The 27,897-nt window shown below is 38.6% G+C and overlaps 1 protein-coding gene across 2 annotated transcripts in view; it reads right to left on the reverse strand.

The window, feature by feature from the left end:
- The window catches only part of tnk1 (tyrosine kinase, non-receptor, 1), a 65,269-nt gene extending 46,068 nt beyond the window's left edge, over positions 1-19,201 (reverse strand). For both annotated transcript variants that reach the window (XM_062066188.1, XM_062066187.1), the window contains exon 1: positions 18,904-19,201. The gene's annotated coding sequence lies outside the window, so the exon portion shown is untranslated. The remainder of the gene's footprint in view (positions 1-18,903) is intronic.
- Positions 19,202-27,897: the final 8,696 nt, after the last annotated feature.

A 27,897-nucleotide genomic window follows, 5' to 3' on the forward strand; every position in this document is an offset into this window, starting at 1 on the left:
TGTACAGCGAGGATCGAACCCACGACCTTCTGTTTGATCAATGACGCACGCCACGAGAGCTACCAAAAGTCATAAGGGGGAAATTTGTGACTATATTCTTATCAATAACAGAGCATGATGTGGCCAGCAGTACGCTTGGTCTAAAATGTGATATCCAGTGCCTTGTCATCCAATAATTGACATTTGACTAGAGCTGCAGCTATCGAATATTTTAGAAATCGAGTATTCAATCGAATATTCAGATCGATTAATCGAGTAATCGAATAAACCATATTTTTGCTTAATTTTATTTTATTTTTTGTCCTGTTCAGCTTCTCAGGCAAATCATATAGTTGATGTAGATGCCCATATCGGCTGTACACATTTACTTTAAAAAAGATAAGTGTGGGATACTTCTCTTGTTGCCTTATTTGTACTTTGACTTTATTAAATTGATTTATATTATTAATTGGTGCAGCCGGGCCGGAGAAATATTTTTGTTTAATTATACATGTTAAGATGTGCCCTCAATTACTGTGTTTGGCCTAATTGTCTTTTATTTCTTAAACGCCTGTTTTCATTATTGAAGGCTGACATGCATAGCTGAAATGCCTCGGTGGTTGATTGTGCCAACTTGTGTGTGCTAATAAAAACAGGTGCACTCACAGCCCTATGTGCTGTGTGGTGTGACAGCATAAACAAAGTTCTTGTCTCTCGTGCGTTTTTGATGATTATTATACGGTGCCGTTTGAATGGTGGTTTCTCCACGCAAATCCGCTTAGCTGTTTTCAACCTGCCAACAATACATAAACAATATAAAAAGACAAACCACTTAATAATGACAACAACAGTTTTAAATTTTAAGAATGCAATGCAGTTCATTGCATCCTTTGCATGTAAAATAGTAATCAATGTTCATTTTTCCATCTAACATGTTTGCGATGAAAACACATATATATAAAATGTGTTCAAAATGAACATTCTCTGAGAAAGTTAAAATAAAACTATATTCTTAGTATCAAAAATAAAACAATAAAAACACTTTTCATTTTATCAAACATAAAAAGTGAATTAGGTAGTGCCTTTAATACTGCATTTGAAATGTGCAACCAGTGGTGAGTCACTAGCGTCAGATTTACCGCCCGTCCGAGCACCCACTGGCAGAAATGTAGATCGGCGCCTATGGTATACAGCAGTGTTTTTCAACCACTGTGCCGCGGCACACTAGTGTGCCGTGAGATATTGTCTGGTGTGCCGTGGGAAATTATGCAACTTCACCTAATTGGTCCCAAAAATATTTTTTGCAAACCCATCCATCCATCTATCTTCTTCCGCTTATCCGAGGTTGGGTCGCGGGGGCAGCAGCCTAAGCAGGGAAACCCAGACTTCCATCTCCCCAGCTAATTGCTTTGTAAAAGTCGGAATGTGTCGGGTGAGATGACGATGGTTTGTTGTGATCCCAATATGCAGACCACAGCGGGAGGCAGCGTGCAGCTAAAAAGGTATGTAATGCTTAAACCAAAACTGAACGAAAGGGAAAGGAAAAGGCAATGGCTATGCAAAACGAAAGTAAAACTGAACTGGCTACTAAGTAAACAGAAACAGAATGCTGGACGACAGCAAAGTACATCTGTACATGACATGACAATCAACAATGTCCACACAAAGAAGGATAGCAACAATGTAAATAGCCTTGCTTGCTAACACAAAGCAGGTTATATTATGTTATGTTATTTTCATTTATTATGCGCCCCCCAACCAACTGTTACATCAGCCCGGGGCGCAGCCCGAATGGAGAAACAAAAAAATATGCAGCCTGGAGCCGCAAGACATGAAACTGCTACAGGAAAACACCAAAATAACAGCGCAAGACAATAACTAAAGCACTACACACAGGAAAACACCAACAAACTCAAAATAAGGCACAACGACCTGGTCGAGTTTCATTTTTGAGCGTTTTCTGCTGGTGGTGTGCCTCCAGATTTTTTTATGAAAAAAATGTGCCTTGCCTCAAAAAAGGTTGAAAAACACTGGTATAGAGACTATAGTGGGTGCATGTGCAAGGTATCCAAGTAGCATGTGGTTGCATGACTTAAATAACCCAAATAACTTTGCAGAACTCCTTTCGCGTTGTTACTAATTAAAGGCTAATTGAACACGACAGCTCGGGAAGCGTTGTTAGTTTTCAAAACCTTTTGGCGGCATTTGATGACTTTGCGGGAGTGAAAGAACACATCCTGGTTATCATAATGAATAAGATTTATTTTACTAACACAACTTTTGCGTTTACACATAATAGATGACTTACCTCGCCTCTGGACTTCCCTCAATCGGATGCTTTCTCGAAAGGTGCTGCAGCATCGAACTTGTGCTATTATGGTATACGAGCTCCACTTTGCAATGTTTCCATACGACTGCGTTTTCCTTATATTTTAGTGTGAAGTGTTCCCACACCTTAGACAACTTTTGTCGCTTCTTAGTTCCCTCGTTTTGCTATGGCTCTTGTCCACTGCTTTCTGCGGCGTCTGCCATTGCGAGTTGTGTCAGCGAAAAATTTAAAGGAGCGGTGTTGTGCAGTGCAGGGAGCGTATGATCTGACGTAAACACGCTGTGCAATACCTAAACAGTCCGTGCAAAACGTGAGCTTTGACTACTAAACGAGGCAAAATGGCGTAATAAACTGAACTTAACGACACCTCGAGACAGCGAAAATTCCTCGAATATATTTTGTAATCGAATTACTCAAGGAATCGTTTCAGCTCTACATTTGACATGTGCTTCTTTACGCAAAACGGATCGCCAAGACCTGCACACAGCTAAGACAGTCATAACATCTTCTTTTTGTCACTTAAAACAAATACAGAGGAAATGACCAGTGTCCTCAATGGTAGTTACGGCCATGTCCATACTGCATTGTAAAAGATGGCGATACAATCGCTAATTTTTCCCCACTTCTAGTACTGATATGATATCCAACTATGCAAAACCAACTTTTCTTTACTTATTTTTGGGATCCCATAAGTCCTGAAAATGTTTAATCAAACCATTTTTCATGGAGGCATGGCGGACATATCTATAAAACAATCTTACCTTCTTACAAACGTGCCTCAAACGAAATTTGAGACTTTAATGATGTATTTTTGTTTTAGTCACATCAGTGGATATCTCCATATATGGTACCAGTTTACCCAAATAACTTTGCTTGAGTCCGAAAATTTTATCCAGTTGCAGTCCAAAGCTATCCTCTTATAGTGGGTCAGACTAGTTCATACTTTGTATGCTAAAACCCTCCGCTGATGCTATTTCTAATAAAAAGTAGCGTATAGTTCTAACTTATATCTGTCAGTAGACTCTATGGAAGCGCTAAAAAAACACAACAAGGCTGACGGGGTGGAGACGCGGTCAAAGGGGGTTTGGCCTGGAGGAAGACTTCGGGAAGTAAATAAAACCGCTGACAAAATGGCAAAGTTGGAAAGCGGCTGGAAAATTGTCTGTAAAACAAAATCTATGCACAATTTTGACCATTCCATGTTATGTAGACCACAAGAAAGAGTTTTAAGTGTAGGAAAAAAAAATTATACAACCCCTTTAAGAGCGTTTCGCAGTTACCACGGTAATTGCTTAACTTACCTTTTTTTCTAGAACGGAAAACCCTGAATGTTCCTCATCTCAGGGTCTACTCTACATACTCAAGAATTTTACTGTCCTTTTGTTTTTGCTTCTTATTTTTCTTGACCTAAATTCAAGATCCAAAACTTTTTAATGTACACATATTTTCAACCACCAAACACTAACTCTTTGCGCTGTGGCTGCATTTTCTTTGTCAGTTTCTGCATTGGGCAACAATGGGGCCGTCGCCAAAGTTGAAATTTACAAATGCAATCAGTTCGCAGCTACAAGCAATAAACAAGCACGAGAGCAGCATTGTGTCCTTGTCTTGCATTCTTCCCTCCTAGTTTATGTACACACAAATTAATCTTTAACTTGCCAAGGTACTGAAAACAAGAAAAAAAATATTCTCGCACACACACACACACACACATACATATATATATATATATATATATATATATATATATATATATATATATATATATATATATATATATATATATATATATATATATATATATATATATATATATATATATATATATATATATATATATATGTGGGGGGGAAAAAAAATCACAAGACTATTTCATCCCTACAGGCCTGTTTCATGAGGGTTTTCCGCAATCCTCAGGAGATTTCTCCTGAGGATTGAGGAAAACCCTCATGAAACAGGCCTGTAGAGATGAAATAGTCTTGTGATTTTTTTCCCCACACATACATACTACGCTCTACCACGGTATCGAGCACTATTTTTTTTGGATAATCTAATTAAGACATATATATATATATATATATATATATATATATATATATATATATATATATATATATATATATATATATATATATATATATATATATATATATATATATATACACATACACTACCGTTCAAAAGTTTGGGGTCACATTGAAATGTCCTTATTTTTGAAGGAAAAGCACTGTACTTTTAAATGAAGATAACTTTAAACTAGTCTTAACTTTAAAGAAATACACTCTATACATTGCTAATGTGGTAAATGACTATTCTAGCTGCAAATGTCTGGTTTTTGGTGCAATATCTACATAGGTGTATAGAGGCCCATTTCTAGAAACTATCACTCCAGTGTTCTAATGGTACAATGTGTTTGCTCATTGGCTCAGAAGGCTAATTGATGATTAGAAAACCCTTGTGCAATCATGTTCACACATCTGAAAACAGTTTAGCTCGTTACAGAAGCTACAAAACTGACCTTCCTTTGAGCAAATTGAGTTTCTGGAGCATCACATTTGTGGGGTCAATTAAACGCTCAAAATGGCCAGAAAAAGAGAACTTTCATCTGAAACTCGACAGTCTATTCTTGTTCTTAGAAATGAAGGCTATTCCACAAAATTGTTTGGGTGACCCCAAACTTTTGAACGGTAGTGTATATATATAGCTGAGGTTACTGTGGTTTATCTGAGGTTACTGTGGTTTATCTGTTAGACCAGGGGTCGGCAACCCAAAATGTTGAAAGAGCCATATTGGACCAAAAATACAAACATCAGCCTGGAGCTGCAAAATATTAAAAGCCTTCTATAAGTGATATAATGAAGTCAACGCATGATATACGTGCCTATATTAGCCTACTATCAAAATGACTATGTGTCGCAGGCTGACACAAATCTTCGTTGACAGAAATATTGAAATGTAATATTTATTCTACTCATTTTTACAACATTGGAAAACATTAGTAAAACGCAGGCTCCTCAGAGGGTGAGATAACTCCTCTAAATTACTGGCTTAGAATGGCCAAAGGTATAGATGTGTGTGTCCAAGTAAAGGATATGGCGGGGTGTCTTCTTCGAATGGATTTATAACAATCTATGCAAGCTGACTTTGCTGTTGTCTATAACGGCACACAAACCACTATCAGAAATGCAGGCAATATTACATACAGATAATATGTCATGAGAAATGCAGATATACAGTAAATTAAATACACAGAGGACATAGGAAATTAAATGAGCTCAAATATACTTACAAGTGAAGCATAATGATGCAATATGTACATACAGCTAGCTTAAATAGCATGATAGCATCAATTAGCTTGCAGTCATGGACTGACCAAATATGCTTGATATTGTAAGTACTCCACACAAGTCAATAACATCAACAAAGTTCACCTTTGGGCATTCACACACAGCATAAAAAGATTGGTGGACAAAATGAAACAAAGAAGGAGTGGCATAAAATATGTCTTTCTCTGGCATCGTTGAAGAAAGTTATACATGTAAACAAACTATGTGAGTTCAAGGACCGCAAAAATTAGTAGGATAAAACGGCGCTCGCCAAATACTCTCATCAGAGAATCATGCTTAATATAAACAGTGTGATTTCTAACAATTAGAGAGGTGTGTGTCATGTTGTCCTCCAACAGAAACCATATTAAAACAAAAATATTTGTTTCTATTTTCATAATTTTTTTAAAAAGCTCCAGGGAGCGACTAGGGCGGCGCTACAGATCCGCAGGTTGCAGACCCCTGCGCTAGACAGTGCTCAATACCGGGGTAGAGCGGAATATTCGTTAGGTCAAGAAAAAACACGGAGGCTATTTCATCCAACCCTGCCCCCTCCGTGCGTCGAGTGAGGTGGGCGGGATTTGGTGGTAGCTAGTGTGTATATTCTAGCCCGGAAGAGTTAGGGCTGCAAGGTGTTCTGGGTATTTGTTCTGTTGTGTTTATGTTGTGTTACAGTGCGGATGTTCTCCCGAAATGTCAATCAATCAATCAATGTTTATTTATATACCCTGTAGCCCTAAATCACAAGTGTCTCAAAGGGCTGCACAAGCCACAACGACATCCTCGGTACGGAGAAATGTGTTTGTCATTCTTGTTTGGTGTGGGTTCACAGTGTGGCGCATATTTGTAACAGTGATAAAGTTGTTTATACGGTCACCCTCAGTGTGACCTGTATGGCTGTTGACCAAGTATGTCTTGCAGTCACTTACGTGTGTCTGCAGAAGCCTCATGCAACATGTGACTGGGCCGGCACACTGTTTGTAAGGTTAAAAAGCGGACGCGACGACAGGTTGTAGAGGACGTTAAAGGCAGTGCCATCACGGCACATCCTTAATACTGTTGTCCGGGTTAAAATCGGGACAAATTTGGTAGAATGGTTGCCCCGGGAGATTGTCGGGAGGGACACTGAAATTCGGGAGTCTCCCGGAAAAATCGGGAGGGTTGGCAAGTATGTTGCTAGGGCGGGATAGCCATCCAAAGAAGGTGAATTCATTAAAAAGTGCATGTTAGATTTTTTTAAGAAATCTTTTCTTGCGGCCCAGCCTCACCCAGTTTCTGCATCCAGTGGCCCCCAGGTAAATTGAGTTTGAGACTCCTGCTGTATAAGCTATACCATATGGTGTCAGATTTGTACCTCTCGATTGGTTCCGTTCTTACCTATACGGAAGGCAACAATGTGTATGCGTCAATGATCATAACTCACCCTGTATGACCATAAATTTTGGGGTTCCCCAAGGATCCATTTTGGGGCCTCTCCTTTTCATCCTATACATAAATGATTTCGTAAACTCCTCCGAAACTTTTCATAAAATAATTTTTGCTGAAGATACAAATTTGTTTACCTCAAACAGGAGCCTTCTCGATCTGTGAAAGTGGATTCCTGGTTCAAATGTAATAAGCTCTCACTTAATGTTAATAAAAAAAATGTTATTTTATTCTATTCTAATAAAAACCGGACAAATACTGAGCACTGCCATATCAACATCAATGGGCAGGAAATACAGCGAGTGAACTCCACAAAATTCCTGGGGGTCATCATTGATGAATACCTCAATTTCAAATGTCACATTAGCCATCTGTTAAACAAATTATCCAAATACGTTGGCCTGTTCTTTCACATTTGTCATTATCTTCCTCTTTATGCTATACTTACTCTATACAAAACTCTCTTTGAACCACATCTAAACTACTGTAATGTCATCTGGTGTAACACTTTCCCTAGCTACCTTCACAAATTAGAATCCATGCAAAAGAAAATCATATGGGCCCTGTCATGGTCCAAGTTTAATGCCCCCACTCGACATCTATTCCATAATTATCATCTCTTAAGACTGACAGAGTTCAATATTTATCACAATGCTTGTCTAACCTATCAAGTCATCCACAGGCTGAATCTCAGGCTCTGTAGCTTGGTTCCTATCTATCGTCCCCAGCATGCCCACAACACTCGCAACTTTGACCTGATATCAGATAAACATCGTCTAATGGCTTGTACTGCTCGAAGTGTTGTATGCAGGGGACCGAAGATCTGGAACCGGCTTGATGAGAGCCTCAGGATGCTGTATTAATTCTCCAACTTCAAAAAGAAACTGAAATCATACCTATTAACCACCTATCTCTAATGCCCCATGTGGGATAGACTACTGTTGGGTTGTGCGTGGTTGAATGAATGTATGTATGTATGTGTATGCTTGCTTTAGTGCTCCTATTTTGTGTTTATCATATAGCGTTTTTGTGCTTGCCACCATGTTTCAGGGGACCCTTTCACTTACCACCATCCTTAAAGGCCTACTGAAACCCACTAGTACTGACCACGCAGTCTGATAGTTTATATATCAATGATGAAATCTTAACATTATAACACATGCCAATACGGCCGGGTTAACTTATAAAGTGACATTTTAAATTTGCCGCTAAACTTCGAAACGCCTCTGAGGATGACGTATGCGCGTGACGTAGCCCGGCGAACACGGGTATGCCTTCCACATTGAAGCCAATACGAAAAAGCTCTGTTTTCATTTCATAATTCCACAGTATTCTGGACATCTGTGTTCGTGAATCTGTTCCAATCATGTTCATTGCATTATGGAGAAGGAAGCTGAGCAAGCAAAGAAGAAAGTTGTCGGTGCGAAATGGACGTATTTTTCGAACGTAGTCAGCAACAACAGTACACAGCCGGCGCTTCTTTGTTTACATTCCCGAAAGATGCAGTCAAGATGGAATAACTCGGATAACAGAGACTCTAACCAGGAGGACTTTTGACTTCGATACACAGACGCCTGTAGAGAACTGGGACAACACAGACTCTTACCAGGATTACTTTGATTTGGATGACAAAGACGCAGACGTGCTACTGTGAGTATGCAGCTTTGGCTTCTAAACATTTGATCGCTTGACCGTATGTGCGCAACTTTTTTTTGCGTATGTACGTAACTTTTTTAAAATATATAAGCTTTATGAACCTTGGGTTAGGTGAACGGTCTTTTGGGCTGAGTGATTGTGTGTGTTGATCAGGTGTTTGAATTGTATTGGCGTGTTCTATGGAGCTAGGAGCTAGCATAGGAGCTAGGAGCTAGCATAACAAACACGCAGGTGTTTTTATGCAGGATTAATTTGTGGCATATTAAATATAAGCCTGGTTGTGTTGTGGCTAATAGAGTATATATATGTCTTGTGTTTATTTACTGTTGTAGTCATTCCCAGCTGAATATCAGGTACCGTGAGTATGCAGCCTTGGCTGCTAAACATTTGATAGCTTGACCGTATGTGCGCGTCACGTACGTAACTTTTTAAAAATATATAAGCTTTATGAACCTTGGGTTAGGTGAACGGTCTTTTGGGCTGAGTGATTGTGTGTGTTGATCAGGTGTTTGAATTGTATTGGCGTGTTCTATGGAGCTAGGAGCTAGCAGAGGAGCTAGGAGCTAGCGTAACAAACACGCAGGTGTTTTTATGCAGGATTAATTTGTGGCATATTAAATATAAGCCTGGTTGTGTTGTGGCTAATCGAGTATATATATGGCTTGTGTTTATTTACTGTTGTAGTCATTCCCAGCTGAATATCAGGTACCGTGAGTATGCAGCCTTGGCTGCTAAACATTTGATAGCTTGACCGTATGTGCGCGTCACGTACGTAACTTTTTAAAAATATATAAGCTTTATGAACCTTGGGTTAGGTGAACGGTCTTTTGGGCTGAGTGATTGTGTGTGTTGATCAGGTGTTTGAATTGTATTGGCGTGTTCTATGGAGCTAGGAGCTAGCAGAGGAGCTAGGAGCTAGCGTAACAAACACGCAGGTGTTTTTATGCAGGATTAATTTGTGGCATATTAAATATAAGCCTGGTTGTGTTGTGGCTAATAGAGTATATATATGTCTTGTGTTTATTTACTGTTGTAGTCATTCCCAGCTGAATATCAGGTCACCCCCGGCTCTCACAGCATCTTCCCTATCTGAATAGCTTCAACTCCCCACTAGTCCTTCACTTGCACTTTACTCATCCACAAATCTTTCATCCTCGCTCAAATTAATGGGGAAATTGTCGCTTTCTCGGTCCGAATCTCTCTCACTTCATGCGGCCATCATTGTAAACAATAGGGAACTTTGCATATATGTTCAACTGACTACGTCACGCTACTTCCGGTAGAGGCAAGCCTTTTTTTTATCAGATACCAAAAGTTGCAATCTTTATCGTCGTTGTTCTATACTAAATCCTTTCAGCAAAAATATGGCAATATCGCGAAATGATCAAGTATGACACATAGAATAGATCTGCTATCCCCGTTTAAATAAAAAAAATTCATTTCAGTAGGCCTTTAAATGGATATTCACTACTGTTGTAATTGTAATATGGTATTGTGAATAAACTCGAAACTTGAAACATAACAGGATAATGCATACATTTACCATTTGTTTTCAAAACGGTTACAAAAAAGTGGGACCCCAAAAATGTACTGTGGGATCCCATTTTTATGACTTTGAAAATTCCACTGAGTGATGATTGTGCCACACAATACCTCATTGCTAACAAGGGTGATTCCATTCTGATGACAGATGTGTTGCATCTTTAAAGTTGTATTCTACACCTAATCCACTCGATTCTTGCCTGGGCATGCGCGCCTTCTCCTGTTAGAGTATAAATTGTGTGGTATTTGGCACCAGTGCTCAGACTGGCTCTGACTAATTTAAGTCTATGAGCATAAACTGATGACGCCTGGATATAACCCCATCACAGTCAGCTATTTCTTGATGATACATGACTTGTATATTTGGACTTCAAGTGAAAATTCTGAGTGCCTCATCCATGCTATGAGGGAAATATACGTTTTTTTCATTTCAGATTTGGAGTCAGTTAGTATACTCTGTTTACCTAACCTGCTCGCTGGGAGGTTTTCTTGAACAAACTGACGTTTTATGTCTCCTCCTTCCTGATAAACATGAAGGAAGCTGTCAGACATGATGTCTATGTTCCTGCGTAACCCAATAGATGTCTAAACAGAATTATTCCTGTAGCCTCATGTCGGGAGAGGATTCTGAGGTCATGGTTAGTTACATATACTATCATTATACAAGACTGCTAAGAAAATTATATCTTGTTAGTCAATAAAAAGATTTAGATTTTAGAGATTTAATATTAATCAGATTTTCTGGGATGAAAAAACATTTAACAAAGAAAAATATTTTTTAATTTTCATTTTTGTAAATATAACTAAAATCTGTGCTAAATTCTGCTGAAAACCGTAGCATCCCCGAAACTGATTCATATGTCCACTGTGTAGGACGCTGGCTCTCAGGAAAATATTATTTAAATTAAAGAATTGGTCTAACAAAGAATGAACTGGTTAGAAAAAAATATCTTGTAAGCAAAAAAACATCTTTTTTTTTTTTAAATCTCGATTTCTTGCAGGCATTTGCTGCAGTGACGTCGTCTCGGCGAAAAATAGTATTTTCTTGTCGGGAGAACAAGTTGCTTTGGCTTTGAACCTGATATATCCACAATGTGCCCTTTTCTTTGTCCATTTCTGCTCGCTAACAAGTGAACTGTAGCCAAGTCCCCCCCCCCCCCCGCTACGGCACGGCCCGAGGGTCAAAAAGGACGCGTGTTAAAAAACGAGTGCCTTTATTGAAATTTATATTTTGCTCAAATTTTGAAAATGTGAGCAGAAATTGTTTCCTCTTGTTAATTCAATCTTAAAGGCCTACTGAAACCCACTACTACCGACCACGCAGTCTGATAGTTTATATATCAATGATGAAATCTTAACATTGCAACACATGCCAATACGGCCGGGTTAACTTATAAAGTGACATTTAAAATTTCCCGGGAAATATCCGGCTGAAACGTCGCGGTATGATGACGTATGCGCGTGACGAAGTCAGAGTAACGGAAGTTATGGTACCCCGTAGAATCCTATACAAAAAGCTCTGTTTTCATTTCATAATTCCACAGTATTCTGGACATCTTTTGCAATTTGTTTAATGAACAATGAAGGCTGCAAAGAAGACAGTTGTAGGTGGGATCGGTGTATTAGCAGCGGACTACAGCAACACAACCAGGAGGACTTTGTTGGAGAGCAGACGCGCTAGCCGCCGACCTCACCTTGACTTCCTACGTCTCCGGGCCGCCAAACGCATCGGGTGAAGTCCTTCGTCCTGCTGCCGATCGCTGGAACGCAGGTGAGCACGGGTGTTGATGAGCAGATGAGGGCTGGCTGGCGTAGGTGGAGAGCTAATGTTTTTAGCATAGCTCTGTGCGGTCCGGTTGCTAAGTTAGCTTCAATGGCGTCGTTAGCACAGCATTGTTAACCTTCGCCAGCCTGGAAAGCCTTAACTGTGTATTTACATGTCCACGGTTTAATAGTATTGTTGATTTTCTATCTATCCTTCCAGTCAGGGGTTTATTTTTTTTGTTTCTATATGCAGTTAAAGCACGATGCTATCACGTTAGCTCGTAGCTAAAGCATTTCGCCGATATATTGTCGTGGAGATAAAAGGCACTGAATGTCCATTTCGTGTTCTCGACTCTCATTTTCAAGAGGATATAGTATCCGAGGTGGTTTAAAATACAAATCCGTGATCCACAATAGAAAAAGGAGAGTGTGGAATCCAATGAGCCAGCTTGTACCTAAGTTACGGTCAGAGCGAAAAAAGATACGTCCATCACTGCCTCTCAAGTCCTTCACTGTAACGTTCCTCATCTACGAATCTTTCATCCTCACTCAAATTAATGGGGTAATCGTCACTTTCTCGGTCCGAATCTCTCTCGCTCCATTGTAAACAATGGGGAATTGTGAGGAATACTAGCTCCTGTGACGTCACGCTACTTCCGGTACAGGCAAGGCTTTTTTTTTATCAGCGAGCAAAAGTTGCGAACTTTATCGTCGATTTTCTCTACTAAATCCTTTCAGCAAAAATATGGCAATATCGCGAAATGATCAAGTACGACACATAGAATGGATCTGCTATTCCCGTTTAAATAAAAAAAATCATTTCAGTAGGCCTTTAAGTGTTGGTTGCACTTTATTCAGATAAGATTTGAATGGCCATTAATTGTTGCTTACTTGCTGGTTTGTATCCATACTTCATTTATACCTAATTCCCTTACAAGAAATAACAGGAATATAGGAAACTTCACCTGTGTCCAGTATTTATCTCACAGTCACACTGATTGATTTTTTTTTCTAAAAAGTTACTAGATCGATTTCAATTCACTTATTTGTTTCAGATCGAATCGTTCTCAAAAAACAAAATCGTTCCTGAATCGTATCGTCAACAACAAATATGGAATCGAATTGTTGTTTAAACGAATCGTTACACCCCTAAAGCCACTCAACGATATTGACTTAGTGGAAATGGTGGAAGTTTGAAAAATGGCCAATTCATGTTGAATGGGAAAAATGTCCCGACAAACCGGGAATTCTGGGAAATCTGGGAATTTTTGGGATTTGTCAAGGGAAAGCCCGCGATTCCTGAACAGGCTTAACAGTTTGAAATTGGAACAGTTTGGATCGGATGAAAAATGTGGAAGGTAGCGCGCGCCAAAATCTGGAGAAGAAGAAGAAGAATAAATAGATGAATTTTGGTGTAGACAACCGTATGAGTGAATGCTTTGGCCCATTTACACAATAATAAATAGATTAATTTTGGTGTAAAAAAAACCATGGGTGTGAATGCTTTGAAGCATTCACACAATAATTGAGTAGCTCTGTCAAAGTGAACAAAACAACCCCAAAAAAGCTATACCTCTCTGATAAACAAATAAACAAGGTAAATAGACGACATCAAACTTGACTAATCATAACCAAGTTTCCGTATGTGAACCTGCTGAAGGATCATCACCTTTACCAGCAAAAAGACCTCTGGGGAGAGGCGGCGTGTCCAATTTCTGGTGAGTTCCACCAGGGCGTATAGTGGGATTTGGCCGGCCAGAAGTGGCGCGGTGGTACGGAGCGATCGCTTTCTAGTGACAGCCAAAATTGTAAGCAGATAAGAATGATCTCTAAAAACTATTTGTCTGCACACAAGAGTCTCTTACTAATGAAGAACGCAATGGAGCCACTCTCCCAACACACCTGCTGCACACCAGCTGGTTCTTAACTCCGCCTCCCTGGACTGCAATGTTGATAGTCAATCAGACTCCTCCGAATCGAGTCGTCGAATCTTGGACTGTTTGAAGAGGCCCTAGTCTTAACTCCGGGTTAAATTACTCAGGACTGATCGAACCACCTCAGATCAGCTGTTCTGGCCTGCTCAAGGTCGCCATATTGAAAGTTGAGTTGAGTTTGACTTTATTTCAAACATTCATGCATACAGCATTTCCAGTTTCTCTATTCAACATGTTCGAAAAGGAGTAGGAAGAAGCAGAGTTTATTTAATCCTACCCCTTTTCCTTTACATAGCAACTGCTAACACTTTTGTTCACTTCCTGTTCTCAATTTATTCACAATATACTCCATAAATAACAATAAAAATAGATAAATAAATATTAATTAGTGAAGTAAGTTATATGTCATATGGTGAGATAAATAAGATTATCTAGAAAATGAATGGATGGATGAAATTAATTCAGTATGTTTATCATGGTTCTTTTTCTTAGGCTAGCAGGCTAGCAGGGGACGGCGTGGCGAAGTTGGTAGAGTGGCAGGGCCAGCAATCGGAGGGTTGCTGGTTACTGGGGTTCAATCCCCACCTTCTACCATCCTAGTCACGTCCGTTGTGTCCTTGGGCAAGACACTTCACCCTTGCTCCTGATGGCTGCTGGTTAGCGCCTTGCATGGCAGTTCCCGCCATCAGTGTGTGAATGTGTGTGTGAATGGGTGAATGTGGAAATACTGTCAAAGCGCTTTGAGTACCTTGAAGGTAGAAAAGCGCTATACAAGTATAACCCATTTATCATTTATCATTATTTGTAATTTGTAAACACTAAGTTTGAAGAGTTTCTTGAATTGGATCATTGTTTTATTTGTTTGCTTAATCCATTCCATAATTTAATCACACATACTGATATACTAAAGGTCTTAAGTGTTGTACGTACATATAAATGTTTTAAATTACATTTGTCTATAAGGTTATATTTCTCCTTTTTTGTTGAGAAGAATTGTTGTATATTTTTGGCTAGCAGGTTATAGTTTGCTTTGTGCATAATTTTTGCTGTTTGCAAATTCACTATACTGTGGAATTTCAGTATTTTTGATTCAATAAATAAAGGGTTTGTATGTTCTCTATATCCAACATTATGTATTATTCTAACTGATCTTTTTTGTAACACGGTTCATGAATGAAGTACTTTTGTATTTATTTCCCCATATTTCTGCACAATCACTCAGATATGGTGACACTAGCGAGCAGTAGAGAATCTGGAGTGATTTTTAGAGTTTGCCATCCATCTGACGTCTAATCACATGGTTGTAACCCAGCTATTGGCTGACCACCCAGTTTAGCTGAGATAGACCCCAGCATTCATGGTATAGATTCATAATGTTTCCACATTTTCTGCATGGATGCTCCATTTTCAACACATGAATCAATGATCAGATTTCTTAAATCTTACACTTTTTGTATTACAGGATTTGATTCCAAATTAATACTTACATTTATAACATGTACACACTTTTAATCAAAAAATACAGACACATTTATTTTTCTTATATTTTGTTTTCGATGTCATATTTTTAGTACATACTTTTAAATATAGAGGCAACTTGTTTTTCTATTATACTGGTACTTTCGACGTATGCATTGATGCTAGCATTAAATGTTGGTAACTTCAGTCTAACATTATTTTACTGTATTAAAATTTTTTTTTTCCTAAAAAAAAATAAGAAATTGTAAATCGTAAAAAAACGATGGCAATAGGTGGCTAAAATGGAGGTAATGGAGATTCAATCTATTCCGCATATAAAGCCCTTTAAAAACCTTGTTCAACGTTTTATATACATGGTGTAAGTATGTACCGTAATGTAGTAACAGGCACAGTCACAATAACATGTAATATTTACATTATTTTGGTCATTTTAAGCATTGTCGGTACATTTATTTTTGGTGGCACATCGAAAGGTTCGCCATTTCCTTCGACAACAACACTACTAATCATGACAGACCTTGGGAGAGCAAACAACCACTACTTTGGGACAAATGATGATCCGCAATCTTATATTTTTGAGTCTGAATTAGGGCTGGGCGATATATCGATATACTCGATATATTGTGTGTTTGTTTGACTGAAAGTAATTCGTGGAAAGTACAGACAAGCAGTCGACGCAGGTGGAAGAAGTGGTTATGGTAGAGTTGTTTTGCTGTACTTCCAACTAGGGCTGGGCGACATATCGATATACTCGAAGTCAGCAACACAACACAGCCGGTGTTTAATTGTTTACATTCCCGAAAGATGCAGTCAAGATCGAAGAACTCGGACAACAGAGACTCTTACCAGGAGGACTTTGACTTTGATACACAGACGCCTGTAGAGAACTGGGACAACACAGACTCTTACCAGGATTACTTTGATTTGGATACACAGACGCAGACGTGCTACCGTGAGTATGCAGCTGCGCTTCCAAACATTTGATCACTTCCCCGTACGTGCGTGTCACGTACGTAACTTTGGGTAAATATATAAGCTTTATGAACCTTGGGTTAGGTGAACGGTCCTTTGGGCTGAGTGATTGTGTGTGTTGTGCAGGTGTTTGAATTGTATCGAAGTCAGCAACACAACACAGCCGGTGTTTCATTGTTTACATTCCCGAAAGATGCAGTCAAGATCGAAGAACTCGGACAACAGAAACTCTTACCAGGAGGACTTTGACTTCGATACACAGACGCCTGTAGAGAACTGGGACAACACAGACTCTTACCAGGATTAGTTTGATTTGGATACACAGACGCAGACGTGCTACCGTGAGTATGCAGCTGAGCTTCCAAACATTTGATCACTTGCCCGTACGTGCGTGTCACGTACGTAACTTTGGGTAAATATATAAGCTTTATGAACCTTGGGTTAGGTGAACGGTCCTTTGGGCTGAGTGATTGTGTGTGTTGTGCAGGTGTTTGAATTGTATCGAAGTCAGCAACACAACACAGCCGGTGTTTCATTGTTTACATTCCCGAAAGATGCAGTCAAGATCGAAGAACTCGGACAACAGAGACTCTTACCAGGAGGACTTTGACTTCGATACACAGACGCCTGTAGAGAACTGGGACAACACAGACTCTTACCAGGATTACTTTGATTTGGATACACAGACGCAGACGTGCTACCGTGAGTATGCAGCTGCGCTTCCAAACATTTGATCACTTGCCCGTACGTGCGTGTCACGTACGTAACTTTGGGTAAATATATAAGCTTTATGAACCTTGGGTTAGGTGAACGGTCCTTTGGGCTGAGTGATTGTGTGTGTTGTGCAGGTGTTTGAATTGTATCGAAGTCAGCAACACAACACAGCCGGTGTTTCATTGTTTACATTCCCGAAAGATGCAGTCAAGATCGAAGAACTCGGACAACAGAGACTCTTACCAGGAGGACTTTGACTTCGATACACAGACGCCTGTAGAGAACTGGGACAACACAGACTCTTACCAGGATTACTTTGATTTGGATACACAGACGCAGACGTGCTACCGTGAGTATGCAGCTGCGCTTCCAAACATTTGATCACTTGCCCGTACGTGCGTGTCACGTACGTAACTTTGGGTAAATATATAAGCTTTATGAACCTTGGGTTAGGTGAACGGTCCTTTGGGCTGAGTGATTGTGTGTGTTGTGCAGGTGTTTGAATTGTATTGGCGCGTTATATGGACGGGAGCTAGGAGCTAGCATAACAAACACCTAGGTGTTTGTTATGCGGGATTAATTTGTGGCATGTTAAATATAAGCCTGGTTGTGTTGTGGCTAATAGAGTATATATATATCTTGTGTTTATTTACTGTTGTCGTCATTCCCAGCTGAATATCAGGTCCCACCCACCTCTCACAGCATCTTCCCTATCTGAATTGCTTCCACTCCCCACTAGTCCTTCACTTGCACTTTCCTCATCCACAAATCTTTCATCCTCGCTCAAATTAATGGGGAAATCGTCGCTTTCTCGGTCCGAATCGCTCTCACTTCTGGCCGCCATCACTGTAAACAATAGGGAACTTTGCGGAAATGTTCAACTGACTACGTCACGCTACTTCCGGTAGGGGCAAGGCTTTTTTTTGTCAGATACCAAAAGTTGCGATCTTTATCGTCGTTGTTCTCTACTAAATCCTTTGAGCAAAAATATGGCAATATCGCGAAATGATCAAGTATGACACATAGAATAGATCTGCTATCCCCTGTTGGTGCACTAATTGTAAGTGTATCTTGTGTTTTTTATGTGAATTTAATTAAAAAAACAAAAACAAAAAAAACCGATACTGATAATAAAAAAAACGATACCGATAATTTCCGATATTACATTTTAACGCATTTATCGGCCGATAATATCGGCAGACCGATATTATCGGACATCTCTAGCTACAAGTTTTAGAAGCTGAGTGATATTCAGATCCGGCTCTAAGCATCTAGCACTAGTGATAAACAATAAACAAGAAATACAAACTACGAACATATTAAAACAATCCCTCACTGTACAATGTCTGCTCTCACTGGGATGCAGACTATTGGGAATTTTACTCAGGTAAAAAAAAAATCGAAAAGCAAAAAAGCATCTTGTCGTGTCTTCCTACAGATGTCTGCCGGGCATACATTGAATTTCAAAGTTGACCAACTTCTCGGCTTATGGCCACAACCTGAGAGGCACGATTTACAATAAAATATATATTTTTGGTACAGATTATTCAATAAAGTGTTTCAATTAACCATAACCTAAATTAATCAGTTAAATTATCATAAAAATACTTTTATAAAATTGTATTGTGCAGGGATTAAAAAACACGCATATTTCCTAGAAAATATTTTCAGCTAATATTGACATTGGTTCTATTTGACACTAATTGCTAGGCTAACGTCTTACCAAACAAAGTGGGGCTAAACTACAAAAAGTTTTACTACGTTGGCTTACTTAAAAACTTACCTTTCATCCAAGAGTATGTGACCTGCGAGCTGTTGACAGCGAGTTCTCAACCAAACACGCCCTGTGACAACCGACCCATGACTGCAGGAAAGGTCCACGCCATACGTCCCGGCAGGCCTGCCACTTCCGGGCTGACAGAACTCTTCTCAGAATTCCCGGGAAAGTCTTCTATTAGCGCGAAAAGCACTTTCTTCCCCAATGAATAATAGCTCCCAAAAATAATTATCTTCCAACTCCAAGCGAGCAACAACAAGCGACTTTCACAGGGGAATCTACCTGTGGACGAGTGGGTTGTTTTTTTTTTAAGACCCCGCCCATTTTGGTGACAAGCCACGCCTTTTCCTGTCGTAATTACCATGACTTCTTCCAATCATAAAACACTTCCATTTGAAAAATAAATCAACTTTATTATTTAACTCATTCCTTTCCACAACCCCCCTGATATATGAGGAAAAAAATACTTTTCAAATCTAAATGTTTAATGTTTAAAAATATTTCAAATAATAGAATACCTAATTAAACCCAATATATGATATAATATAAATGTATATACAGTATCTTATACACGTACAAATGCATATATATGTATGTGTGTATATATTTATATATATATATATATTTATTTATTTATTTATTTATTTTATTTTTATATATATATATATATATATATATATATATATATATATATATATATATATATATATATATATATATATATATATATATATATATATATATGTGTATATATATATATATATATATATATATAAAAAAAATAAAATAAATATATATATATATATATATATATATATATATATATATATATATATATATATATATATATATATATATATATATATATATATGTGTATATATATATATATATATATATATATTAAAAAAATATATATATATATACATATACATACATATATATGCATATGTACATGTATAAGATACTGTATATACATTTATATAATATCATATATTGGGTTTAATTAGGTATTATATTATTTGAAATATTTTTAAGTTAAAAAAATTAATACTATGAAATACTGTAACTGCGATGAGGTGGCGACTTGTCCAGGGTGTACCCCGCCTTCCGCCCGATTGTAGCTGAGATAGGCTCCAGCGCCCCCCGCGACCCCGAAGGGAATAAGCGGTAGAAAATGGATGGATGGATGGAAATACTGTAAATTATTGTAGAAAAATTATGTATCACTACAATATACTAGTAATAATAGCTAGAAAAAATATCCCCCCGTGAATAAAATACTATTCAAAAATATCATATTATTGTTTTTAGCATTTCAATAAGCATTTTAAATAAATGTTAATTATTTTATTAATTTTTTAAATACTTAAAAAAATATGTGAAGGTATAACAAAACAATACAATGTACTGTTTTGCACAGTACATTATTTTGTAGTTATATATTTTAATTTAACTCTATTTCAGTTAATCACAATAGGGTTTTTTAATTTTAATTTTATTGTTTTCTATATTTAATCAGGATTTTATGTTCCTATTTTACAAGATTTCATGTTATTTTACATGTCTTTCCAGAGTTTATACTTCCAAACGACTTGCAGCGCTTGCACATATAATAAACAATACAAATAAAGATAAAAATGTTGATCATGGTTCTAAAAATATAAAGATTATACACAAGTACATAATTTTTCCGTTACTAATTTATTATGTAATATGTATTACTATTGTATTGCATTGTAATATCAGATCACTATCATTTGAAAACTCACAACATTTATTTATGTTCTATAAACCGTTGAATAATTTCTACCATGACTCATTACAAAATGTTTATATATATCTTCTGTTCCTTTGTTCTCATCTGATTTGAAATATATATTGTTTGAATCTCGAATGTCTTGAGTGGGTTTCTCCCAATCCATACTTACTGTTGCATGGCAGGTTTAACAGGATGGTTGTTCCTGTTTGTGACGTCTCTGTTTGTGATGCAAATGCACAGAGGCACTGCCTGCCTGCACTTTGCACTTCCTGGTACAGTTACTCCTCCTTTGCTCAACTCGGATTAGTCACCAAACAATCTGCTTCAGTTCATCTGTCACCTTCCTTCCAGCAGTGTGGGAATTTTGAGTGGGTGAGGATGCAATGGGGATTTCTGTTGTTCTGCACACTGAGAAATATGATAGTCTTTGTATAATTTTGACATGATACTAGTGCCACAGGTCTGGGTGGGATTGTATTTTTATAAATAAATATAAATAAATAAATGGGTTATACTTGTATAGCGCTTTTCTACCTTCAAGGTACTCAAAGCGCTTTGACAGTATTTCCACATTTACCCATTCACACACTGATGGCGGGAGCTGCCATGCAAGGCGCTAACCAGCAGCCATCAGAGGCAAAGGGTGAAGTGTCTTGCCCAAGGACACAACGGACATGACTAGGAAGGTAGAAGGTGGGAATTGAACCCCAGTAACCAGCAACACTCCGATTGCTGGCACAGCCACGCTACCAACTTCGCCACGAAACTTGCTCAATATTCATTCTAATAGATCAATTTCACTTGTTATCAAGTGTATTTTTAGTTTCTTGTATTCAGACAAGTTTGTTAGTTATAATAGATTAATTTAGTTTTACCTTAGGTGAAAGTAAAATCAACCGACTACTGTACACTGTTGCGCGTAACCAGTCTTCCCCTCAGGGAATAAAACACACTGGTCAAGTTCTTTTGGATGGCATATATGTTGAGTAAAAAGGACCCCAGAGACAGAATGGTACTTGGCCAAGTTTTACTAAAGCTTTAGGAGACCGGCTCTTACAACGCAACAATAGCATCAGCAAGAAGAGGTCTAAATTCAAACAAAAAGAATCAGCTTATATAGAGCGAAAACAGCCCCTCTCGCCCAAAAAGAAGCACAGCTGCTTCTTCAAAAGAGATAAGAAACTGGCCAAAACAGCTCTGTAAGCCGAGAAACAGGAGCCCCTTAGACAAAACAAAGAGTTTACTAGCGGACAAAAGATAAAAGCAAGGAGGTCATGAGAAGACACACTACATGGGAAAATACTAGCTGCTTTAAACATGACTATGGATTAAAAAAGAACACTTAAAATTATATCTTTCTCACAACACCTAACTAACTTGTCCAAATACAAGAAACAAAACATATATTGCACAATATAGTATTTAGCTATTGTTAATTATTTATCCTGTTTTACATCTAAAACATTAACACAATGTCTTTTTATTGCAGTAGTATAACCCCTTGATAAAATAATATGGAATTAAGATTTGTGTGATGTTCATTTCGTAGTTTAATTTTGTAGAACAAAAGCAGAAATCAGACATGACATAAAAGTAATTTCAACTTGAAGTATTAATCAAGAATATACATTCTGGTAGTCATGAACAGTTTCATTATTAGATCAAGCAGAGTGAGAAAAATATGGAATCACTCAGTTCTGAGGAAAAAATGATGGTACCACCCTGCAAATGTTCATTTCCAAAGCTTACACTTGCATCACATTAGATCTGTTCATTAGTCTGCAGTTAAAAAGGGTGTTCACACCTTGGAGAGCTGTTGCACCAGGTGGATTAGTGTGAATCATGGCTCCAACACAAGGGATGTCAATTGAAACAAAGGAGAGAATGATCAAAATTATTCAAAAAGGTAAATCATTACTCCATGTTGCAAAATATGTGTATTGTTCACAGTCAGCTGTGTCTAAAATTTGGGCAAAGTACCAACAACATGGGAAGGTTGTCAAAGGCAAAAAGGTTGTCTTTGGTAGACCAAAGAAAATAATGAAAGCGTCAAGACAGAAAACTTCAAGCAATATGTGTTGAAAACAGAAAATGCACAGCAAAAAAAAAGAAATGAAGAACAAATGTGAAGAAACTGGAGTCACCGTCTGTGACCGAACTGTGAGAAAGTGTCTAAAAGGAAATTGGATTTACATCAAGGAAGGCTGAAAGAAAGCTGTCATGAACTACTAAACAGGAAAAAAACAAGTTAACATGGGCTAAGGAAAAGCAATGGTGGACTATGGATGAAGACATTAATCGCAAATCAGATCCATTGAGATTGATGCTCATTTCCACAGTCATTGTTGATGCGGGGCTGCATGCCAGGTAACGGCACCGGGGAAATGGCTGCCATTACATCTTCAATAAATGCACGTTTACATTGGCATTTCGGACACTTATCTTATTGATAATGATTTTCAAGATGATCATGCATCCTGATATAGAGCAAACACTGTAAAAAGTGTATTTGAAGACAGATACATAAGGTCAATGTTAGGGCCTGCAAATCGAACTGAAAGTCTGTGGTGGAAATTGAAGAAGTTGGTCCATGGCAAAACTCCAACCTGCAAAGCTGATCTGACAACAGCAATCAGAGAAAGTTGGAGCAAGATTGATGAAGAGTATTGTAGAGTGATGTACTTGTTCATGCTCCAGAAACTGCAAGCTGAACTAAAAGCCAGCAGTGGAGCAACAAAGTACTAGTTAGTGGTTTGTTGTAATGTTTTTTGTTTGTTTGCTTTTCAGAATGGAGTGATTACATTATTCCATAGTTTATCACTCTGTTTGATCTAGAAATTAAGATTGTTACTGACCACCCCAATTTATATTCTTGGTTTCTAGTGTTTCTTAAAGTTGCCTTTTGAAATGACAGTAGTTTAGTGTCATGTCGGTCGCCTGCTGTTTTTTTGCAGAATTAGACAACTGAATTAACATCTTCCAACATTTTTGGCCAGGGGTGGGAGACTTGGTAGTAGAGGTCGCGACGTTCATCATCATACGTCATTAAACGGCGACAATGTTATGATACAATCATAGCTGTCCTTTTCGGGCTTAAAATTATCAATTAAATCTTGGAAAATCATTAAAAATACAAAAAATTTCGTCATTGCAGGAATTTAAAGTGATTTGGATTAGCCTTTTTTGTCTGTTTGAATTTTGTATCCCATCCTATTTTTAGGGTCCGCACGGACCATTGTTTTAAATTAATATTCATTGTGTTTTTTATATTCTATATGTATTTGCTTTAGTTTTCTTTCCTTTACATGTTTTAAGAAAGACAGTATTTGCTCAACCTGATGTATGTTTGAAATTGTTGAGATTTGTTGAAAGTTTTTTTGTACATTGAGAATATAAGTTTGTATGTACATTGTTCAATAAAAAAAAAAAATTAGAAAAATAGGAGAAGAAAAAGCTGTCATGTTCTTTACCATACATTGACTTCAACGCGATTCTTATCACCACAACAGAACCTATTAACAATTATTTACAAGTTATTGATAGAGTTTATCATATTTAAAGGCCTACTGAAACCCACTACTACCGACCACGCAGTCTGATAGTTTATATATCAATGATGAAGTCTTAACATTGCAACACATGCCAATACGGCCGGGTTAACTTATAAAGTGACATTTAAAATTTCCCGGGAAATATCCGGCTGAAACGTCGCGGTATGATGACGTATGCGCGTGACGAAGTCAGTTTAACGGAAGTTATGGTACCCCGTAGAATCCTATACAAAAAGCTCTGTTTTCATCAGTGTTGGGTTAGTTACTGAAAACCAGTAACTAGTTACAATTACTAGTTACTTAATTTCAAAAGTAACTCAGTTACTAACTCAGTTACTTACATCAAAAAGTAATGTGTTACTGTGAAAAGTAACTATTTAGTTACTTCTTTTTGTCTTCTTTTTTTTTTAAAGCTCCCATTAATGGCCTTTTAGCCTTCATTTCAGTACTGTTATTGCACTGGAGAATAATACAATCTGTTGATCAACTTGACATGCATTTTTATTTGCATTTTAACATAATTAATGAAAAACAGTGCAACATAAAAAAGCATTTCTCCGTTCTTTAAACTTGGACCAATGACCATTAATAAAAAAACAACTGAAAGTGCAACATAAGAAGGCACATCATCTTCCTTGAAACATAGATAGTGAAATAAAGCCTGACATCTGGAGTGATGCTGCTGTCTTCCACACTTGGAGTCATGGATTGTAGAGTCCTTGTTTTCAGTGGCAGGATCATAGACACAGATGGTGAAGTTTTAGATGTAACACTTTTGAGGGGTTTAAGCACCTGGAGGACCTCCTCTGCCACTCTCACATCATCATCAGACAGGTTGATGATGTATTTGACATTTTTCTTCTGGGTCTTGTGGGTCAATGCAGAATATATAGCTGCCTGCTGCTGCAACATATCATAAGTGGAGTTCCACTTCGTTGGGACATCATGTATGAGCTTTATGAGTAGGCAGCTTTAGTATTTCTTGCTTTGTCTTTAGCACATGAGCAGCTGTTGTGCTAGGAAACCTCCTTTCTGATCCATCCTATTGACTGAGATGTGATGCCAAATTCACTACATGTGCAAAGCACCTACCTGTGGTCCCAGTCCTGCCTCATTCACTGCAATTATTAGATTTTTGGCATTATCACGTGTGACTGGGAAATCTTTATCTTCCATTCCTCCACTGCTTGTGTCAGTACCTGCGCAAGGTGACTCTCGTAGAGGGGGCGTGTCTGCTCATCTGCCAGTCTGCTGTGATGAAGTGAGCGCTTATCGTCACATAGTTTCCCTGGACGTGCACCAGTCTGTCATGAGCGCAACTGGTGATGCTCGGGATAGTTCATCCACAACTTTTTTCTTCTCATGCTCATAAAGATCTGGCACAATCTTAGCGCTGAAGTGGGTGCGCGACGGGATGTCGTAACGTGGCTCAAGCACGTTCAGCATGTGTTTAAAACCCTCGTTTTGCACAATGGAGTCTGCTCCTATAAACACACCGATTGAATGGCGCGGGGCGTTCAAGCTCTTTCGTTACTCCGCTCGCCATGACCACGCTGTGTGTGGACTGAACGTGCATGCGAACAACATTTTTGTTTTGTTTTATATATCAAACCGCGGATCACGTGTGTGCCTCCCCTCCCTACACCCAGACACACGCCTCTTTTCTTCTCTCCGGCGTGTGACAGGGGAAGATTTAGAAGAAAGACACCGCAGCGCATCTGTTTCTAGCCGATACTACATAAAAAATAACGTAAAATAACGCAGTAACGCATCATGTAGTAACGGTAACTGAGTTACTGAATATAAAAAAATAACGCGTTAGATTACTAGTTACCGCCGAAATTAACGGCGTTACAGTAACGCGTTACAGTAATGCGTTACAAAGTAACGCGTTAGTCCCAACACTGGTTTTCATTTCATAATTCCACAGTATTCTGGACATCTTTTGCAATTTGTTTAATGAACAATGAAGGCTGCAAAGAAGACAGTTGTAGGTGGGATCTGTGTATTAGCAGCGGACTACAGCAACACAACCAGGAGGACTTTGTTGGAGAGCAGACGCGCTAGCCGTCGACCTCACCTTGACTTCCTACGTCTCCGGGCCGACAAACGCATCGGGTGAAGTCCTTCGTCCTTCCGCAGATCGCTGGAACGCAGGTGAGCACGGGTGTTGATGAGCAGATGAGGGCTGGCTGGCGTAGGTGGAGAGCTAATGTTTTTAGCATAGCTCTGTGCGGTCCGGTTGCTAAGTTAGCTTCAATGGCGTCGTTAGCACAGCATTGTTAACCTTCGCCAGCCTGGAAAGCATTAACCGTGTATTTACATGTCCACGGTTTAATAGTATTGTTGATTTTCTATCTATCCTTCCAGTCAGGGGTTTATTTTTTTTGTTTCTATATGCAGTTAAAGCACGATGCTATCACGTTAGCTCGTAGCTAAAGCATTTCGCCGATGTATTGTCGTGGAGATAAAAGGCACTGAATGTCCATTTCGCGTTCTCGACTCTCATTTTCAAGAGGATATAGTATCCGAGGTGGTTTAAAATACAAATCCGTGATCCACAATAGAAAAAGGAGAAAGTGTGGAATCCAATGAGTCAGCTTGTACCTAAGTTACGGTCAGAGCGAAAAAAAATATGTATTTCACTGCATTCTAGTCCGTCACTCTAACGTTCCTCGTCCACAAATCTTTCATCCTCGCTCAAATTAATGGGGTAATCGTCCGAATCGCTCTAGCTGCGTTGAAAACAATAGGAAAATATGAGGGAGTGAACAACTGACAACGTCACGCTACTTCCGGTAGGGGCAAGGTTTTTTTTTATCAGAGACCAAAAGTTGCGAACTTTATCGACGTTGTTCTATACTAAATCCTTTCAGCAAAAATATGGCAATATCGCAAAATGATCAAGTATGACACATAGAATGGATCTGCTATTCCCGTTTGAATAAAAAAATTTCATTTCAGTAGGCCTTTAAGTGAATAAATGGGTGAGGGCCGACATCCGGGCAACTGAGCTACATACGGGTTCTTCGAGCCATAGCAACCAGACTGGCGTTGAAAACAAACCGTTGCCATTACTCTTTAACCTGTCGACCTACGCTGGTTAAACCCGTCATTCTGCCTCCAAAATGCCGAAAAACTGTGTTGTTTTTGGTTGTGCTAACCACAACCGGAAACAGGGAAAACAGAGGTTGTATTTTGTTCTGCCAAAGCGTGATAAAAGCCCACAGAGACGAGACAAATGGCTCGCAGCTTTACACTGGGAAAACGAGGACGGTTCTCACTGGAGTCCCCCAAAGTCCCGGGTTGTGTGTTCGGATCACTTCGTTTCTGGTAAATCTAAGGAACAAAAATCCCCCTTCTTAACCACAACTTGGCTATACGTCCGTGCTAATGTTGTACTTGTTGAATTTGTACCTTATAACGTTCGACAGCTGAAGTTGTTGTTGTACAAAAATAACATGCGGTATATACTATATAGTCTATAGCCTAGCTAGCTATTTTCGAAAACCGGACAACGAGAGGATACCAAAGGCAGCGTTAAGATGGACACCACCGGGAAAACGTAAGCCAGGGCGGCCAAAGAACACCTGGTGAAGAACAGTTGAAGGGGAGCTGAAAGAGATGAAGCTTACATGGGGCGAGGCACAGAGACGAGCACAGCAGCGAGATGAATGGCGTTGAGTCGT

Source organism: Entelurus aequoreus, linkage group LG12, assembly GCF_033978785.1.
Source record: "Entelurus aequoreus isolate RoL-2023_Sb linkage group LG12, RoL_Eaeq_v1.1, whole genome shotgun sequence".
In the NCBI taxonomy this organism is placed as follows: domain Eukaryota; kingdom Metazoa; phylum Chordata; class Actinopteri; order Syngnathiformes; family Syngnathidae; genus Entelurus; species Entelurus aequoreus.